At 49.6% G+C, this 18,414-nt stretch overlaps 1 long non-coding RNA gene across 1 annotated transcript; it reads right to left on the reverse strand.

The window, feature by feature from the left end:
- Positions 1–12,221: 12,221 nt before the first annotated feature.
- LOC130296872 (uncharacterized) lies at positions 12,222–12,787 on the reverse strand. The gene is made up of 2 exons (XR_008849322.1): positions 12,665–12,787; positions 12,222–12,563 (listed from the first exon to the last, which is right to left on the reverse strand). It is a non-coding gene; the product is annotated as an uncharacterized LOC130296872 (long non-coding RNA).
- Between the last annotated feature and the right edge of the window lie 5,627 nt (positions 12,788–18,414).

An 18,414-nucleotide genomic window follows, 5' to 3' on the forward strand; every position in this document is an offset into this window, starting at 1 on the left:
ACAGAGGACAGCCCTGACGAGTCCCGTTGTGGATATTGAAAGGACGGGACAAGGTACCATTGATTTTTATCCACGCCAAGGGGGTCTGGTAGAGTGAAAGAATCTTGGAAGTGAGAACTGGGCCAAGACCAATGGCCGAAAGAGTGTGCTGCAGGGAAGACCAGGATATGCAGTCAAATGCCTTTTCGGCATCTAGGGAAAGAATCATAAGAGGTTTTGTTATTTGAGTTAGCATAATGAATAATGTCCAGGGTTTTAAGGGTGTTGTCGCGGGCTTCCCTCCCCGGGACAAAGCCCGCCTGATCCGGATGAACAAGGCCTGGTAAAAGAGGCCCCAACTGAAGAGCAATCAATTTAGCAAAAATCTTCAGATCCACATTCAATAATGAAATAGGTCTGTAACTGGCAAAGACCTGCGGGTCCTTGCCCGGTTTAGGGAGGACTGCGACATGAGCCAGGGTAGACTGCTGTGGGAAAGGAGTTTCCAGAGACACCCCTATTAAAGGAATCCAGTAACATAGGGGCGAGGCGTTCCGAAAACGCCTTGTAGAAGGCCGCGGTAAAGCCATCTGGCCCTGGACTTTTGCTCCCGGGAAGGGAGGTAATAACCCCCAGAATTTGACTCAGGGAGAACGGGGCCTCAAGAGAGTCCCGCGCATTCTCTGGGATACCAGGAACATCAGAACGGCGGAAGGAGTCCGGGCGAGGGCTGGAAGAGGCAGGGGGGAGATTGTACAAAGTTGTATAATAGTCCCTAAGCACATCAGTTATGGCAGGAGTAGTGTGTGCCACCGAGCCAGTAGGGGTCTTAAGGCATGGTATGTGCGAGCGCGCTAGGTGTTCCTTAAGCACTCTGGCCAACATTCGCCCACTCTTGTCCCCGAACTCATAAAACTTGCTACGGCATAGCTGTAAAACACGTTTAGAGGAAGCATCAAGCAATCGCCGAGCCTCCTGACGTGCAACAAGGAGGTCCCCCAACATTGAGGCGGAGAGTGCGGGCTTGTGGGCCAGTTCGAGCTCAGCAACCTTCTGCAGCGCGCGGCGCAGAGTGTACGCTTTCTCTTTCTTAAGGCGAGTGCCGTGTTTGATAAAAACGCCACGCTAAACACATTTGACAGCCTCCCACTTCACCACGGGGGAAGTGGTATCCTGCGAGTGACTGAGGACAAAGTTAGTAATAGTACGCTCCACCTCTGCGGTACACACTGTGTCCAGCAGGAGAGACTCATTCAAACGCCAAGTCCATTCCCCCCTGGTGAGGAAAGGTAGGCGCAAAGTGCAAGTGATCGGGGCATGGTCTGACCATAAAATACTCCCTATAGAGGAGGTAACAAGCCACGGAAGGGCGTTATGCTTTAACATAATATAATCGATCCTGCTGTAGGAAATATGGGGGGTAGAATAAAAACTATAGTCCTTGTCGGACGGGTGGAGAAGCCGCCACACATTGCAGAGCTGCAATGTGAGAAACGCCCTCTTCAGTTGCTTAATAGCAGAATAAGAGATAGTAGATCGGCCTGTGGAGTTATCCAATGTGGGGTCCAAAGTAAGATTAAGGTCACCACACTAAGACAACAGTGCCCCTAAGTAGCCGGAGAGCAACATCAATAAAGTCAAGCAAAAAGGGGATCTGTTGGAGATTCGGTGTCAGGATTTGGCAGGCTGGAGGTGGATCCTCTGTGTCAGATAGGGATTGACGTTTACCGTGTCGGTGGACCGGTTCTAAGTTGCTACTGGTTTTCACCAGAGCCCGCCGCAAAGCGGGATGGTCTTGCAGCGGCGGTAGCAACCAGGTCGTATCCACCGGCAACGGCTCAACCTCTCTGACTGCTGAGATAGGCGCGGTACAAGGGATTAGACAAGAGCAGGGTCGGACGTAGCAGAAGGTCAGGGCAGGCAGCAAGGATCGTAGTCAGGGGCAACGGCAAAAGGTCTGGAACACTGGCTTGGGATACACAAGGAACGCTTTCACTGGCACAATGGCAACAAGATCCGGAAAGGAAGTGAAGGGGAAGTGAGGTAATATAGGGAAGTGCACAGGTGAACATACTAATTAAAACCATGCGCCAATCAGTGGAGCACTAGCCCTTTAAATCGCAAAGAGCCGGCGCGCACCCGCCCTATGGAGCGGGGCAGCGCGTGCCGGGACAGCACAGGCGGGGAACGAGTCTGGTAAGTGGGTCGGGATGCGCACCACGAGCGGGCGCGTCCTGCATCACGAATCGCATCCCGGCTGGGGACATTATCGAAGCGCACCCGGTCAGCGGGTCTGACTGGGGCTCTGCGAACAGAAGAACGCTGCGAGCGCTCCGGGGAGGAGCGGGGACCCGGAGCGCTCGGCATAACAGTACCCCCCCCTCCCTTGGGTCTCCCCCTCTTTTTTGAACCAGAAAATTTGTAAATAAGGTCCTTGTGGAGGATGTTATCCTCGGGTTTCCATGACCTCTCCTCTGGACCGCAATTCTCCCAATCTACAAGAATTTTTTTTTTACCTCTGATCGTCTTGGATGCAAGAATTTCTTTAACCGAGAAGACATCTGAGGACCCGGAGACAGGAGTAGGAGCAACAGCCTTGGGAGAGAAGCGGTTAAGGATAAACGGTTTAAGGAGAGAGACATGAAAAGCATTGGGAATACGGAGAGAAGGGGGAAGAAGGAGTTTGTAGGAGACAGGGTTGATTTGGCACTTGATTTTAAAGGGTCCAAGATAACGTGGTCCCAGTTTATAACTGGGGACACGGAAGCGGATATACTTGGCGGAGAGCCACACTTTGACTCCAGGAGCAAAGACAGGAGGAATTCTTTTTTTGTCGGCATGTTTCTTCATCCGGGGTGAGGCCTGTATGAGGGATTCTTGAGTCTCTTTCCAGATGGTGGAGAAGTCCCGGGTCACCTCATCAACAGCGGGCAAACCAGATGGCGTGGGAGTGGGGAGGGGGGGAAGAGGGTGACGGCCGTACACCACAAAGAACGGGGATTTAGCGGAGGACTCAGAGACTTTGAAATTGTACGAGAATTCGGCCCATGGTAGAAGATCGGCCCAATCATCCTGGCGGGAGGAAACAAAATGTCGCAAATAGTCACCAAGAACCTGGTTAACTCTCTCCACTTGCCCATTGGAAGACGAAAAGTTTAATTTGATTTTAAGCTGATTACAGAGGGCCCTCCAGAATTTTGACACAAATTGAACCCCTCTATCCGAGACGATATGCGTGGGAAGCCCGTGAAGGCGAAAAATGTGCACAAAAAATTGTTTCGCCAACTGTGGCGCAGAAAGAAGACCTGGAAGTGGAATAAAATGTGCCATCTTGGAGAAACGATCAACGACCACCCAAATAACTGTGTTGCCATGGGATAACGGCAGGTCTGTAATAAAGTCCATAGCAATCTGAGACCATGGTAGCTCAGGAACAGGCAGAGGATGAAGGAGACCGGCAGGCTTCTGACGAGGAGTTTTGTCCCGGGCACAGACTGTACAAGCCCGAACAAAATCAGCAACATCTGCTTCCAGAGTAGGCCACCAATAAAAACGAGAGATGAGCTGGATGGACTTTTTGACGCCAGCATAGCCGGCGAGGTGTGAGGAGTGTCCCCACCTGAGAATCCTGAGGCGCTGACGTGGAGGGACGAAGGTCTTTCCAGGAGGAGTTTGTCTGATGGAAGCTGGGGAAGCGGAGATCAGACACTCAGGAGGAATAATGTGTTGCAGGGAGGCTTCCATTTCAAAGGGGTCCGAGGAACGAGAGAGGGCGTCAGCCCTGATGTTCTTGTCAGCAGGGCGAAAATGAATCTCAAAGTTAAAACGGGCAAAAAACAACGACCACCTAGCCTGGCGAGGGTTCAGCCGTTGGGCAGACTGAAGATAAGAGAAATTCTTGTGATCAGTGTATATAATAATTGGGTATTTGGACCCCTCCAGCAGGTGCCTCCATTCCTCGAGGGCCAGTTTTATGGCCAGTAGTTCTCGATCACCAATGGAGTAATTTTTCTCCGCCGAAGAGAAGGTCCTAGAAAAGAAACCACAAGTAACGCCATGTCCGGAAGAGTTTTTCTGTAGGAGTACAGCTCCAGCTCCCACCGAGGAGGCGTCTACCTCCAGTGAGAAGGGTTTAGATGGATCAGGTCTGGAGAGTACGGGAGCAGAAGAAAAGGCAGTTTTGAGACGGTTGAACGCCTCGTCCGCTTGAGGAGGCCAGGACTTAGGGTTGGCATTTTTTTGGTTAGGGCCACAATTGGGGCCACAATGGTGGAAAAATGTGGAATTAATTGTCTGTAGTAATTGGCAAACCCCAAGAAACGTTGGATAGCTCGGAGTCCGGAGGGGCGTGGCCAATCCAACACGGCCGACAGTTTGTCCGGGTCCATTTGAAGTCCCTGGCCAGAGACTAAATATCCTAGGAAGGGAAGAGATTGGCATTCAAAGAGACATTTCTCCATCTTGGCATATAACTGATTGTCCCGGAGTCTCTGAAGAACCATGCGGACATGACGGCGGTGTTCTTCTAGGTTAGAAGAGAAAATCAAAATATCGTCCAAGTAGACCACAACACAAGTATATAATAAATCACGAAAAATGTCATTTACAAAGTCCTGGAAGACAGCAGGGGCGTTGCAAAGCCCAAAGGGCATAACCAGATATTCAAAGTGTCCGTCTCTGGTGTTAAACGCGGTCTTCCACTCGTCCCCTTCCCTGATGCGGATGAGATTATATGCACATCTTAAATCCAATTTGGTAAAGATGTTGGCGCCACGTAGGCGGTCAAAGAGTTCCGAGATAAGAGGCAGGGGATAGCGTTTTTTTATAGTGATTTTATTAAGACCGCGGTAATCAATGCATGGTCGTAAGGAACCGTCTTTTATGGAGACAAAGAAGAACCCTGCTCCGGCAGGGGAGGAAGACTTGCGGATAAATCCCCTTTTTAAATTTTCTTGGATGTACTCTGTCATGGCTTGTGTTTCCGGAGCAGACAGAGGATAGATTCTGCCCCGGGGTGGAGTAGTACCAGGGAGGAGTTCAATAGGACAGTCATAAGGGCTGTGAGGAGACAAAGTCTCTGCTTGTTTTTTGCAAAAAAACATCAGCATAGTCCAGATAGGCCTTGGGGAGACCTGGTATCGGAGGGGCCATAGGGTTTTGACTGGCAGGACTGGGAGCAGACATAAGGCATTTTTTGCAGCAAGAAGTACCCCAGTTCTTGATTTCCCCGGTGGTCCAGTCAAGGGTAGGGGAATGGCGTTGAAGCCAAGGTAGTCCGAGAAGAATTTCAGAGGTGCAGTTAGAAAGTACCAGAAATTCAATCTTTTCGTGATGGGGTCCAATGCACATTAAGAGGGGTTCTGTGCGGTAACGCACAGTACAGTCCAATCTTTCACCATTAACTGAGGCGATGTAGAGAGGTCTGGTGAGACTGGTCACTGGGATGTTGAACCTGTTAACGAAAGAGGCCAAAATAAAATTTCCTGCAGATCCGGAATCCAAGAAGGCCACAGCTGAGAAGGAGAAGTTAGAAGAAGAAATCCGCACAGGCACAGTAAGACGTGGAGAAGCAGAGTTCACACCTAGAGCTGTCTCACCTTTGTGCGGAATCGGAGTGCGTCTTTCCTGACGTGGAGGACGGATAGGACAATCCTTCAAGAAGTGTTCGGTACTGGCACAGTACAGGCATAGGTTCTCATTGCGGCGGCGTGTCCTCTCTTGTGGTGTCAGGCGAGACCGGTCTACTTGCATAGCCTCCACGGCGGAAGGCAAAGGAACAGATTGCAGAAGACCAGAGAAGAGAGGAGCTGGGGAGAGAAACTGCCTAGTGCGAACAAAGTCCATATCCTGGCGGAGCTCCTGGCGTCTTTCGGAAAAACGCATGTCAATGCGGGTGGCCAAATGAATAAGTTCATGCAGGTTGGCAGGGATTTCTCGTGCGGCCAGAAAATCTTTGATGTTACTGGATAGGCCTTTTTTGAAGGTCACGCAGAGGGCCTCATTATTCCATGATAATTCGGAGGCGAGAGTACGGAATTGGATGGCGTACTCGCCTACTGAAGAATTACCCTGGACCAGGTTCAGCAGGGCAGTCTCGGCAGAAGAGGCTCGGGCTGGTTCCTCGAAGACACTTCGAATCTCCGTGAAGAAAGAGTGTACGGAGGCAGTGACAGGATCATTGCGGTCCCAGAGCGGTGTGGCCCATGACAGGGCCTTCCCAAACAGGAGACTGACCACGAAAGCCACCTTTGACTTTTCAGTTGGAAATTGGTCCGACATCATCTCCAAATGCAGGGAACATTGCGAGAGAAAACCACGGCAAAGTTTATAGTCCCCATCAAACTTGTCCAGCAATGATAAACGGAGGCTGGATGCGGCCACTCGCTGCGGAGGAGGTGCAGGAGCTGGCGGAGGAGATGGTTGCTGAAGCTGTGGTAGAAGCTGCTGTAGCATAACAGTCAGTTGAGACAGCTGATGGCCTTGTTGCGCTATCTGTTGCGACTGCTGGGCGACCACCGTGGTAAGGTCAGCGACAACTGGCAACGGGACCTCAGCGGGATCCATGGCCGGATCTACTGTCAGGATTCGGCAGGCTGGAGGTGGATCCTCTGTGTCAGAGAGGGATTGACGTGGACCGTGTCGGTGGACCGGTTCTAAGTTGCTACTGGTTTTCACCAGAGCCCGCCGCAAAGCGGGATGGTCTTGCAGCGGCGGTAGCAACCAGGTCGTATCCACCGGCAACGGCTCAACCTCTCTGACTGCTGAGATAGGCGCGGTACAAGGGATTAGACAAGAGCAAGGTCGGACGTAGCAGAATGTCAGGGCAGGCAGCAAGGATCGTAGTCAGGGGCAACGACAAGAGGTCTGGAACACTGGCTTGGGATACACAAGGAACGCTTTCACTGGCACAATGGCAACAAGATCCGGCAAGGAAGTGAAGGGGAAGTGAGGTAATATAGGGAAGTGCACAGGTGAACATACTAATTAAAACCATGCACCAATCAGTGGTGCACTGGCCCTTTAAATCGCAAAGAGCCGGCGCGCGCGCGCCCTAGGGAGCGGGGCCGCGCGCGCCGGGACAGCACAGACGGGGAACGAGTCTGGTAAGCGGGTCGGGATGCGCACCGCGAGCTGGGGACATTATCGCAGCGCACCTGGTCAGCGGGTCTGATCGGGGCGCTGTGAACAGGAGAACGCTGCAAGCGCTCCGGGGAGGAGCGGGAACCCGGAGCGCTTGGCGTAAAAATCGGGCAGTAGACATTAAGAATCGTGAATTCGTGTCCCCCAATACTTAAAGAAAGGATTAAGTAACGTGTATCCGGGGCAATCGTACAGTTCAGAACCTGATGGGGAAGAGACTTGTGAATGGCGATCGCCACCCCACAGGATCTGGACAGAGGATTGTCAGCACAGAACCAGGAGGTGTAGTGTGGATGTTTGAGAGAGGGTGTGTGGCCTACCTTAAAATGTGTCTCTTGAAAACATACCAGATGAGCCCGTTGCTTGTGACAATGGTGAAGGATCTGAGCCCTTTTTTCCGGGGTGTTGAGACCTTTGGCATTAAAAGAAATAATCTTGAGATCCGCCATGAGAAACGCAGAGAAATCGAGAGAAAACAAAAAAACAGAGTTAGTACAGGAATGAGGTGCTATTATAGGGGGTCAGATAAAAAAAAATGGGGGGGGGAAACAAAACACAGGGATAAGACAAGGGGGAAAAACTAAAAGGAGCAACACAAAATGAGAACAAGTACACAACAAGAGCAGCAAACACCTACACAAGACAGACCAACAAAACAAGAGAGAAGAGAAAGAAGAAAAGAAAAAAGAGGGGTAACGAAATAAGCAGTAGACAGACAGAGAGAAGAGACTACTGCTGCGGAAACTAACAAGAACAATAAGTAGTAAAGGAGGGAAGAAGTCCCAAGGACCAGATCGTCCCCAGGAGCACTATACCTATAGGGGGGTAAAGTTAGTCAGGTAGCGAGAGAGACAGAACCCACTACACTGCTGAATATGTAACAGTAGCTGAAAAGAGCCCAAAAGTGCTAGAGGACAATGAAAATGAGTCAGATGAAAAGGGGGAAAACATACAAAAAGCACAATTAGAGGCACTGGGAAGAGAATAGTGACATTACAGTTTCTTATACAATAATCCCAAATCCCCAAATGGCAACTATCAGTAGCACCAGAAGATAACATTAATAAAAATGAGCAATCAACTGCTAAATAGCACATTTCTAGTGGAAAGATCAAGTGGGAGGTTGCGAGGCCCTACGAGAAGCAGCAGCCACCGAGGGCAGCTGCGACTGGCGACACTGAGGGGCCACTCGGGGTCCGCGAGTGCGAGAGTCTCTAGGAGGGAGTCCAGAGCGAGGGGCTCTTGCCGGAGGTGAAGCAGGGGCGGGACTGGCCGTTGGAACGGAGGGGAATGCAACATAGGCCATTCCGGAAGCACCACCTCAGGTAAATCCAGGGCTTGGAGAAAGCTGGGAAGATCCTCCGGAGAGCGCAGGGACACCATGCGCCCCCTATTGCGCACTGTGAGGGAGAAAGGAAAACTCCAGCGGTACAGAATGTCCCTGTCACGCAAGACCTGCAGAAGGGGCTTAAGAGCAGCTCGTTGGGCCAGTGTATGGCATGAGAGATCGGGGTACAACTGGACAGGGACGTCCTTGTAGGTGATCTGTCGACGTCTTCTCGCACGTTGCAAAATGTCCTCCTTCCGGGCATAAAAGTGTATCCGGCAGATTACGTCTCTTGGATTGCGGTCGTCAGAGCTCGGTGGGCGCAGAGCTCTAAGTGCTCGGTCCATCTCTATGTGCGCCTCAGGAGGCCTGTCTAGGAGGTCATTGAAAATAGCAGGAAGGGCCTTCCACAGCTCCCCAGATGACACCGCCTCTGGCAAACCACGGATTCTGATGTTGTTCCTGCGGCTACGATTTTCAATATCATCCAAGTGTTGCTGAAGATGGAACAATTGGTCAGTGTGGCCACTCATTACAGCCTGCAAAGCCTGAAGGGAGGTTAAAGTAGAGTCGTGTGCCGCCTCCACGGTCTCCACCCTGGCGGACACAGAGGAAAGTTCTGAACGCAGTTGTGTAAATTCTTGCTTGCATTCGAGGACCACCTGTCGGGTCAGTGTAGAGATATCATATTTAGTTGGGAGAGACTGTACCAACGACTGTAGGTCGGCCAGAGTGATAGGAGCAGAGGCCGCAATGGCAGGAGGCACTACCACTTCACAATGCATAGAAAACTGGCCTAGATCTGCAACATGAGGCCCCAGTCCTGAAGATAATGGTTGAGAGCGAAAAAGTGGTGGGGTGGCATCCAAGCTGCAGGCTACCTCCTGGTGTGTGGGAGGCAGTTGAGGGCCAGGAGGGGGCGAGGGTGATGGCCCCTGGCTGGAAGGTGCAGAGGCCGGAGGGGAGGCAGCTAGTGCAGACCCTGCAGGAGATGATGAGGCAGAATGTGAGCCAGCAGCCCAGGAAGAGCCAGACACCCATGGGGGGGGAAGGTGACCCAGCTACCAGGCCAGCAGGTAATAGAGATGGTGGCGGTAGGAAGGCAGGAGGTACTTGGGGAGACCCTGGGGGAGAAGCCCCCTCGGGTCTCAGGAGAGGGACATCCAGATGCAGCATAGCCATAGTGCCCCTCCAGGAGGGTGGGGATGGGCCCAGTGGAGGCTGGAGGTGAGGTACCGTGGGGGTTAACAGGGTTTCCCCTGTGAGCAAGTCCAATGTGGGGAGACCGCTGACAGAAAGCACTTCCGTGGATGGGGGTCTCTCAGGGGTTCCTCTTACCTGGCTCCGTGAGGGTCCAGGCTCTAGACCGCACACCAGCAGAGTGGGAGCCACGTCAGGAAGGTGGGCCTGCTGCGCGCCGCCATCTTGCTGCCTGGGAGAGCCGGAGGGCTGGAGAGCAGGGGCAGGAGCCGGAGGACGCAGCGCTTCAGAAGGGATGGCCGGAGGAGCACCGGAACGTTCCGGGGGTGAGCGGTGATGATCCCGAGGGCGGGCGCACTCCTCACTCCTCCGCTGTTCCAAGATGGCGCCGGGCATCAGAGCAGACAGCGGGGTCCCCGTGCGGGAGGGCTGGGCCCGGGTAAAGTAAGTGTCCAGAGACATGGGAAGCGGTGGGGGGATGCCAGAGACCTTCTTCTTTTTGTTCCTCGATCTATTCCCCATAGGCACGGCACAAGAAGGGCAAAAATAGCTAACGGCAGGCAGGAGCTCCTCAGCAGCACGTCCTCACACAACGATGGCTAGACACGCCCCCCTAAAGTAAATTTTTTAATGGGCGAGAACACACCCAAAATCTGTCCCAACGAAACTTTGCTTTGCATCCTGCCATTTCTCCCAACTGTTCTTTTTCTACCTGCTTATAAGGCATGCCTACACTAACTTTTTAATTCCTTAAAGGGGTATTCCGCCCCAAGAAATCTTATCCCCTATTAACGCATGCCTACACTCACTTCCTAATTCCTAAAAGGGGTATTACATTTTTCATTTTCATGGACTACTGTTCCAAAAATCTGTCAGACACCTGTGGGGCGTAAATGCTCACTGCTCCCCTTATTACATTCCGTGAGGGGTTTAGTTTCCAAAATGGGGTCACATGTGGGGGGGGGGGGTCCATTGGTCTGGCACTATGGGGGCTTTGTAGACACACGAGGCCTTCAATTCCGGACAAATTTTCTCTCCAAAATCCCAATGGCGCTCCTTTCCTTCTGAGCAGTGTAGTACGCCCGCAGAGCACTTTACATCCACATATGGGGTATGCTCTTACTTAGAAGAAATGGGGTTACAAATTTTGGGGGGCTTTTTTCCCAATTTTCCCTTGTGAGAATGAAAAATTTAGGGTAACACCAGCATTTTAGTAAAAAAAAAATGTTTTTCATTTTCTTATCCAACTTTAATGAAAAATTGTAAAGCATTGTTAAAACTCACTATACCCCTAATACGTTTCGTGAGGGGTGTAGTTTCCAAAATGGGGTCACACGTGGGTATTTATTTATTTATTTAGCGTTTATGTCAGAACCACTATAAAATCAGCCACCCCTCTGCAAATCACCAATTTAGGCCTCAAATGTACATAGTACACTCTAACTCTTGAGCCTTGTTGTGTGTCGGCAGAGCATTTTACGCCCTCTCAGGAGAAATTGTGTTACAAATTTTGGGGGTCTTTTTTTCCTTTTACCTCTTGTGAAGATAAAAAGTATGGGGCAACACCAGCATGTTAGTGTCAAAATGTTAATTTTTTTACACATACAGGCTGGTGTAGACCCCAACTTTTCCTTTTCATAAGGGGTAAAAGGAGAAAAACATGTGTGTGTGAGTGTGTGTGTGTGTGTGGGGGGGGGGGGGGGGGGGCAAACCTCCAGCTGTTGCAAAACTACAACTCCTAGCATGCACTGACAGACAGTGCATGCTGGGAGTTGTACTTTTGCAACATCTGGAGGCACACTGGTTGGAAAACCTTCAGTTAGGTTCTGCTACCTAACTCAGTATTTTCCAACCAGTGTGCCTCCAGCTGTTGCAAAATTGCAACTCTCAACATGTACTGATCTGCACAGTGATCTCCAAACTGTACCCCTCTAAATTTTGCAATACTACATATCCCAGCATGCCCAAACAGCTGTATGGGCATGCTGGGAGTTGTAGTATTGCAACATCTGGAGGGCTACAGTTTAGAGACCACTGTATAGTGGTCTTCTAACTGTAGCTCTCCATATGTTGCTAGGCAACAACTCACTGGCTTCCATAGGATCGCTCAACAGGGAGCCATATCTCATCGCTGCCCGCCCGGTAAGTGACCTCTGGCGCCGATGACCACCAGTTCCCCCACTCTTCCAGGACAAAAGTCGGTGGGCAGAGCGGGGAACCGAACTCTAACTCCCCCACCCCCGAACTGCTATTGGTCAGTCGTCTCTGACCGACGAATAGCAGGAATATGAGGGTTGGCACCCCTGCCACCTTACTCCTATGCTTTCAGGGGGATCGGGGGTGTCTCCCCAATCCTCCTTATTTTCCCGGTCACTGGAGACCCGTATGACCCGGAATCGCCACAGATCGCCGGTCTGAATTGAACTGATCCCTGACATGGGTGGGGGGGGTTCTCAGGAACCCCCCCCCTTGGGGTTTGCGCGTGATGACTGCTGAGGCATGCTTTGGACACTTAAAAAAAAAATTCTCAATTTTTCACAGACAGAAATAAAATAAATGAGTCAAACAAGTCAAAGAACGGTTTAAAAACAGGGGAACTTTATTATTTATTAAAATGTTTGTGTAGGGATTTATGTAACCTTCCATCACTCACAAAGAGCGTACAGTAACTAACTCAGGACAGGAAAAACCTCCAGAGGGGAGGAAACCTGTAGGGAATCCATGGCTACTGTATTGCCCTTCCTCTGGGCATACTAAAGGAGGTTACCTCTAGAATTTGGGCAAAGTGTCTGTGTATGTGCGTGATTCGAGGATTTATGCCTTCATCCAACTTCTTGCTGTAAGTCCGGAAATATGTGCCTTATTACAACGTCTTGATAGTCCGGAAATGCTACTCCACATCCTGGAAATAGTGCATCTAAGATAGGAAAACAAAAGATAGATTATTTACATGGTTATTATAGAAATGCACATGGAACTGCACTAAAGACCTTTTGGACACAACAATGTGACACTTACCAATCACAGTGATGTATTCAACTTCACATTCCCGCGTGCCTACAGTGTCCAGCATCGGCCCCTCACTGATGAAGAATGAGCAGGAGCTGTGTTATTTCTGCTCAGTGCTGCTCTCTGGTGGACAATGGTTATGACATCACATGTGTGACACGCTGTTACCTCCTGGGAGTTCTATTTGAGCAGTGCTGCTCTCTGATTGGCTGAAACCTAAAAAGCTTTTTAACATATTCTGCATGACTGTTACCTAAGGGATTTTTTTTTTTTTTTAGCATTTTTTAAATAAAATGACACTACTCCTTGTGGGTGTGTTATATTTGTTTATACTCAGTATTTGTAATATCATTTGCTGTCAGGGCATGCTTGGAGTTGTAGTTTTGTAACAGCTGGACAGACGTCTGTCGGAAGGGGGGGGGGGGAGACCACCAAAGATAAGGCAATGTGGGCTTTGTAAAAGGCCACAGATACATTGTGTTTAGTCCCAGCCTAAGCCTAGGAACAGACACAATTTTTGTTTGAGGTTTATTTGGTAAAAAATAAAAATAAACACACCACAACAACTGCGCCCTCATTTCTATTCTCCCAAGACGCCATCTTTGTGTAATTTTTGCCAAAACCACTGGAGGAAATTTATCAAAACCTGTAAAGAGAAAAAGTGGTTGCCCATAGCAACCAGATAGTTTCTTTCATTTTTATGTGGTGGGCAGGAGAGAGTAATTGTGTCTAGGGTGTTGTAGTGGTAGTCTAGGGTCTGTTGGTATTAACCCTAAGATGTCATGATGCCAGGGCGAGGTTTCCTTAGTGTTAATAGTCCTACTGCCAACCGTCCCAGAAACGGTAGGGAAAATAACGGAATATCCACAGCAGATTTTATGAATAAACTGAAGAACTTTACTTGAAGATTTTATACAACAGTCTTCAAACATAACAGTCTCTCAAGAGTGAACCGGGATACAGGTTCCTCACAGGTTGTGATGGGACTCTGAAGCAATGAGCTTTGATGCAGGCCACTGTGTTACTAATTATAATATTTTAGCTGGTAGTAGTCACACAGGATTAGGTAGTTTGAGCTTTGGTAACTCACGTTTTAGTGGCTGCTGGATCTTAGGCTTTGGCCTAGCTGACTTGAATTGATGCTGATGAGATTTGTGCTGCTTGATAGTCCGGAACTAAGAGAGGCAAGAGCTAAGAGAGTGAATTGATTGACTACAGCCCCTTATATATTAAGGAGGCTGGACAAAGCTCATTGGCCGGCAAACCTGTAAGTCCTGTCCCAGGGAACTCTGGGTACATCACATGACCCTGTAAGGTCCTTAAACCATAGTACAATCATAATTAAAAGCACGTGACCTGCTAAGGTCCTATACATTAAATATATATATATGAACACAATTTACATGAGGCTACCAGGGGTAAGCCCTGCAAGAGTGCCCTATGAGAGTGAAGGAACTCTGGCTGAGGGGACTTTAGACAGGGACAGGACCAAGTCCTGTACTGGGACACCACATTTAAAAATGAAAAGTGAAAGAAGCGATCTGATTGGTTGCTATGGGCAACTGATCAATTTTCCACTGCACAAGTTTTCATACATGTCCCCCAATGTGTATTACTATTATGATAATAGACTTACCTCCCAACCGTCCCGGATCTGACGTGTCCTGCTTCTGTGATTTCCTGTGATGCACGGAGCCTCAGTGTGATCACTACTCACAGTACAGAGCGAAGCCCCAGGAGATCATGGAGTGTCTGCTCTATCATGTCATCTCCCCTGAGCTAAGAGGAAGCACTCATTGGTCCTGCAGCCTGGGAAAGGCACCTGCATCAACCAATCAGAGGCTTCCTGTTACAGGGGGCAGGGGGAGATGCTGCAGATGGATCAGCTACTTAACCCCTAAAGTAAATTTTTTCTTATTCAAAATCTTTATTAATTTTCAATAATTTTCAATAAACAAAAAAACAATAACAAGGCACGACAGTGACAGAGGCACAAGGTGTTAAGCATGGCCTCAATGCAAGATAAAAAAAACAGAATAAGTAATAAAGACCGTGCATGGCAGAAAGTGCGGTCAGCACTAGGGAGTCCGTTACTCGCGCAACAGACAGGAAGGACATCATGTCAAAACAATCAGTATACTCAACAAGGAACACCAACTTAGAATATGTAATAACCACATCAATGCTAAAACGGCAAGGGTCAGAAGGGAAAGAATAGAGGGATATAGATAAAAAGTGAAGAACAGAAAAATAAGAGGGTATGTAAAACACAGAAACAGGCAGAAATGACCACATACAGAGACAAGGGTCTTACAGACAGACAAGAAACAACAAGGGAAGTAGGGCGGGAAGGTTACCAAGACAGAGAAAGCGTAGCCAAAAAAGGGTCATGGCGTCACAGAGGATCCCAAGGCCAATAGGTCACGGTACTCGGAGGTAGACTGGAAGGATGACCAATCATACCAAGTTTTGGTACATCTTTCATTTTCTGCAGGGGTCAAGGCAATTAACTCCTCCATGTGCTGAAAATAATTCACCTCTGCAAGCCATTCCCCAACAGTCGGGGGTGTGGAAGATCTCCATTTACGGGGAATAACTGACGTAGCAGAAATGTCAAACATGAAGAGCAGGACTGCCTCAGGGGAATCCGGAACAGTCACACCGGTGATATCGTGAGTGATAGAGCGTACTGAAGTCCAGAATGGACGCAGTGAAGGACAACCCCACCAAATGTGCAACATCATACCAGTTGCTTGTCCACAACGCCAACAAAGGTCAGAGACTGACGGGTACCATCGATGCAACTGCTCCGGAGTCCTATACCAGCGGGAGAGTATTTTGTAGTTCGTCTCTTGTGATCTGTTAGGTATGATTGACTTATGTGAAAGGTGAAAGCATTTCTGCCATTGCTCCAGGGAGAACTGAGAGCCGAGGTCCGCCTGCCAAGCGCTACAGAAGGAGGGCAAATAAGAGGTGTGTTGAGAAAGCAACAATCTGTACAGAAACCCTATGGTGTGGGGGGAGGCAAGGGGGGGGGGCCATGCAAAGTCTCTCAAAAGGAGTTAACTCCCGATGCTGGTGGGCCGAGCGTGACACCGAAGAGTAGAAATGTTTTAGTTGTATGTATTCAAAAGGCCTACGGGGATGGGGAGGTTCAACTGGACGTATGTTAGCAAGGGGCAATAAGCCCTCAGAAGACAACACGTGAAAAAAAAACGGAGTGGGTCAGATTTAACCCCACCCAGGAATCCACTGGAAGCAACTCCCGGGGGAAACTTCGGGTGATCAGTGATTGGCAGTAAGGGACCAGAGGGGTCCACCAAAGACCCTCTAGCTGAAGAACAATGGAGGGCAGAGAAGGTTTGCCTGGAGGTGAACGACAGGAGAGACAAGGAGGATGGAGGTGGGGGCCAAGACCAAGGAAGCCCCGCTAAAGAGAGGGGGGTAACATTATGTGCAATGCGCACCCAGAGTTTAGAGGCTGAGTTATGCAAAATATCCAGTAAACGAGCATGCATGGCCGCCATATAATAAAGGCGACAGTCAGGAAGGCCCACACCTCCAGCCCCCTTAGGGCAAATGAGCGTGCCCCGCCGGATACGAGGACGGCCATAGGTCCAGACAAAAGTCCCAAAACGGCTCTGCAGGGCCCTCCAAAACTGAGTAGGAATACTAATCGGCACTGTTTGTAAAAGATAGAGTAATTTAGGTAGGAGGGTCATTTTCAGTATATTTACCCTTCCAAACCAGGAAAACTGTTTCCTGTTCCAGGACCGTAAAAGGGCATCAAATTGAGACAATAAAGGGGGGAAGTTACTATAAAAGAGGTGGGACAGGTCAGCCGGGATTTTCGTGCCAAAGTAGGAAAGGCCTCCTGAGGGCCAGGCAAAAAAAAAAGTTACGTTTAATAAGGTCTACTGCTGAGTAAGGGAGGGAAACATTTAAGACCTCGGATTTGGACATGTTAATTTTAAAATTGGACCAGCTCTGCCATCAGGACCGGGAGAGTCACGTGGGGGTTGGTAACATACACCAACAGATCGTCAGCAAAGGCTGAGCATTTATACACATGGTCTCCAATAGTTATGCCCGAGATATCAGGGTTCTGGCGAATGGCAGATAACAAATGTTCCATAATCAATATATACAGTAGGGGGGACAGGGGACAGCCCTGACGAGTCCCGTTGTGGATATTGAAAGGACGGGACAAGGTACCATTGATTTTTAGCCGCACCAAGGGGGTCTGGTAGAGTGAAAGAATCTTGGAAGTGAGAACCGGGCCAAGACCAATGGCCGACAGAGTGTGCTGCAGGGAAGACCAGAATATGCGGTCATATGCCTTTTCGGCATCTAGGGAAAGAATCATAAGGGGTTTTGTTATGTAAGTTAGCATAATGAATAATGTCCAGGGTTTTAAGGGTGTTGTCGCGGGCTTCCCTCCCCGGGACAAAGCCCGCCTGATCCGGATGAACAAGGCCTGGTAAAAGAGGCCCCAACTGAAGAGCAATCAATTTAGCAAAAATCTTCAGATCCACATTCAATAATGAAATAGGTCTGTAACTGGCACAGACCTGCGGGTCCTTGCCCGGTTTAGGGAGGACCGCAACATGGGCCAGGGTAGACTGCTGTGGGAAAGGAGTTTCCAGAGACACCCCATTAAAGGAATCCAGTAACATAGGGGCGAGGCGTTCCGCAAACGCCTTGTAGAAGGCCGTGGTAAAGCCATCTGGCCCTGGACTTTTGCCCCCAGGAAGGGAGGTAATAACCCCCAGAATTTGACTCAGGAAGAAAGGGGCCTCAAGAGAGTCCCGCGCATCCTCTGGGATACCAGGAACATCAGAACGGGGGAAGGAGTCCGAGTGAGGGCTGGAAGAGGCAGGGGGGAGATTGTACAAATTTGTATAATAGTCCCTAAGCACATCAGTTATGGCAGGAGTAGTGTGTGCCACCGAGCCAGTAGGGGTCTTAAGGCATGGTATGTGCGAGCGCGCTAGGTGTTCCTTAAGCACTCTGGCCAACATTCGCCCACTCTTGTCCCCGAACTCATAAAACTTGCTACGGCATAGCAGTAAAACACGTTTAGAGGAAGCATCAAGCAATCACCGAGCCTCCTGATGTGCAACAAGGAGGTCCCCCAACGTTGAGGCTGAGAGTGTGGGCTTGTGGGCCAGTTCGAGCTCAGCAACCTTCTGCAGCGCGCGGCGCAGTGTGTACGCTTTCTCTTTCTTAAGGCGAGTGCCGTGTTTAATAAAAACGCCGCACAACACACATTTGGCAGCCTCCCACTTCACCACGGGGGAAGTGGTATCCTGCGAGTGACTGAGGACAAAGTTAGTAATAGTACGCTCCACCTCTGCGGTACACACTGGCCCTCATTTACTTAGAAAATCGGGTTGTAAGTCTATCTTGCTTTCTTACCCGACTGCATTTTTCCCCTGGTATTTATTATTATGTCGCATCCTGTTTGTCGCACTGGGTTTTGTAGGTTTTGGTTTCCAACTCCTCTGAGTTGTCGGGAAAAAAAATCCACAACAATTCAACAAATTCGGGTTGGAAACCTTTATAAATACGTGGGAAAGCTCAGAAATGTCGGGTTACGCCCCTTTTTCGGGTTTGGGAGAATCCACATCGGGTCCGTTGGGAAAACATGTTGCATCATGTCGCAGACTGCCGCACGATGTCTGCGACATGGCGCAGACAAAGATGCGCCAAAAAAACCCGACAAAAGAAGTCGGGTTTAGAATAGTAAATGAGGGCCA

The sequence above is a fragment of the Hyla sarda genome, chromosome 12 (assembly GCF_029499605.1).
Source record: "Hyla sarda isolate aHylSar1 chromosome 12, aHylSar1.hap1, whole genome shotgun sequence".
NCBI lineage: Eukaryota > Metazoa > Chordata > Amphibia > Anura > Hylidae > Hyla > Hyla sarda.